We start from the raw sequence: 3,114 nt of genomic DNA on the forward strand, positions 1-3,114 counted from the left end.
ACAACAACAACAACAACAACAACAACAACAACAACAACAACAACAACAACAAACAACAACAATGATGATGATGATGATGATTATGATGGATGACGGTAATGATCAATTAATGTTAATGTTGACACTATTTGGTGATAATGATTAAATGTTATGCTTCAACAATTTCTGTTTTCTGTTCCTCTATTCCATACTGAATATAGAAATATCCTTTCACTTTTTTTTTTCGTTTTTGTTATTAAACATAAAAGCGCTTATTTTTCGGCGCTTATGTGTATTTTACATCCAGGTGGCCCATTTCATAAATATAATCAGTTCATTTAGCAGCTAATATTTTAGAATATAAAGCCAAAAAAAGGAAAAAACAGCTAATTTTTTATGAATACATCAATTTTTCTGAACATTTTATCAGAGAGACCAAATTTAATTTGAATTTTGAATTTCGAAAACAAAGAAAAACTAATTTCGGTTCTTAATTTAGTTTTAAATTAAAATTTAATTTTAATCTTAGCTAAATACTATTATTTTGCTCGTACTATTTGATATAGGGTATTTTTGCATTAAACTTTTAATAATATCTTTCTGATGAATTTGAAAATTAATTAATGATTTGCTGGAATGAATGAAAAATGAATGGTTTTTATATCTCATTCTTAAAAATTATCTTAGCGATTTGATTGTTTTTTAGGTTATTTGATTTTATATTAATGTTAATGTCATGTTTTGCATGTTAATTAATGTTTGCATATTTTTGCATGTTAATTAATGAATGTTTGCACCACTTTATTTCTTTGTCACCTTTTGTTTATCATATTTACGCTATTTTTTCTTCCTCATTTTTCACGTCATTATTATTATATTGTATTCCTACATAGATTGCTATCATATTTTTGATAATTATCAGATATCATTTTATATATACAAACTTGACTTATTACAACGAAAAAATTCTCGGACATATAATTTAAATATCAAAATACTTTTGCAAATATATAAACAGAAATGAAAATATTCTTCCTAAATATGTAATCAAATATATAATCAAACATTGATATACCTTCCTAAACATGTAATCGAGTATCAAAAAAATTATCCTAAACATGTTTAAACAAATATGATATACATTTTCTTAGACATATGTAATCAAATATAACGAAATATCAAAAACTTCATATGCTGTTGTTTTATCGGGTCATTTTGTTTTAATTATTTCTACGAAATTAATTCGAAATGTTTGCTATAAAAAATAGCTTTGAAACGAATAACTTATGTTTTCTTTTTTTCCATTCTCTCTTTTCACTTACTTTACTTTATCTTAATTAATATGCAACATTTTTGTGGAAAATGGAAATAAAGTATAAAAGCGTAAGGTTTTATGGAATAAGGAAATGAGAAAGGAATGAGAGAGAATGACAAAATTGAATCATTATTTCTCAACTAATCAATAGCAGATTGCGAATTAAATTTGGTTCGAAAAATAAATTTAATTAAATTTCTCTTAAAAGATCATTTGCCATTCATTCCTCGCATTAATGACATCATTTTAATTACATTTTGGTTTATTTGATCCCTCCAGAATTTGCTTTCTTCTTCATGGCTAATTCCTTGATATTACGTTAAGCGATTATGATAAATGTTTTCTAATTTACTACTCGGAAATAGGACTTCACTTTGATCAAATTTAATCAGAACAAAAAAAGAAATAAAAAAATTTCTTAAAATAATTAGTATGAAATTTTTTTACAAATGAATCATTTACTTTAAATAGCAACAAAATTGAATAAATTAGATTAAGAAAATTATAACTTCCATTTTCTTTGAGTTATCGAGCCAATGAACTTTTGTAATTTATATTTTTCTGAAAACAGTCACGTTTGAATTGTTTTCCATAAGTTAACAATAATTTTTTTTAATGGATTTTCCTTGGGCTTCATTAAGGATCAATTAAAATATATTTGAATAATCTATGGTTATAACGCAAAACTTTGCTATTTTTAATTAAAACTAATTAAAATATGCATATATATATATATATATATTAAAATGACGGAGATCTTTTCGATTCACGGGGATGGAACTTTTCGGTTTTCTGATATTCATCAATTATATTACATTCGGAAATGAGTAAGCAAAAAGAAATTTTTTCTCAAGAAATTTCTCCGATCATCGAGGATAATTTAATATTCAATCTATTTGCTCTTCCAACATTGTAAAACATGCGTTTACATTGAATTTATGTCGGAAAATATACCAGAAACAGAATGATAAAAATTGGATAGGAAAAAAAAAGAAAAACAAGGGAAAATACTTGTCTAAAAGAAAATGGATCGTTGAAAGGCAGTAGAAAAGAAAAAAAATTATTGTTTATTTGTAACAAATCTGTAAAATACTCTTCTTTCTTTTTTCGTCAAAAACCTCTTAATTTCATGAAGAAAGAAGATGAAAAGAAGGAAAGGATAAGTTGAATGAGAAAATAATTGAAGCGGAAGAAGTTGTTGCACATACGGGGATAAATTCTCTTGATATTATATTATCATCATCTACTTGGAAGAAGGGGAAAAAATGGACCATTTTATTTCATTTTTTTATTTTTGCAAAGGAATAAGAAGAAAAGCGGAAAAAAGAAATGAATAATTTACAAACATTTTATTTGTTTAACAAATAAGATGAATGCATTGTAAATTTGAATAGCAAAAAGAATTTATGGCGCATTTTGTTTAAAGCAATTAATCATTTAAATGAAATGGAGCAATTAATATTGAAGCCATTAACTACTATAATTAACTGTCTGCTAATGATTTACAGTAAGAAAAAAAAGAAGGGAAGTAAAATTTAAAAGCCAAAAGTTCGAATTTGAGCCTTACCAATTTTCAGTGAAGCATGGCCAAATGGAATTATTCGTTCGAACTTGGACCTTATCGATTTTCAGTGGAGGATGGCCTACCTATATGGAATATGAGAGGATACATTTTGTTATGGAATACATTTACAAGGCCTGAAAACCTTTTAGGTCCGCGTTTCCTTCAAATCATTCTTAATGTCTTAGTAATTGTGCACATATGTTTCCCTCCATTGTTATTTACATATACGTATGTTCGCAAGTGTATGTATAAGCGT

This window comes from Loa loa, assembly GCF_000183805.2.
Source record: "Loa loa unplaced genomic scaffold supercont3.727, whole genome shotgun sequence".
Taxonomy (NCBI): Eukaryota; Metazoa; Nematoda; class Chromadorea; order Rhabditida; family Onchocercidae; genus Loa; species Loa loa.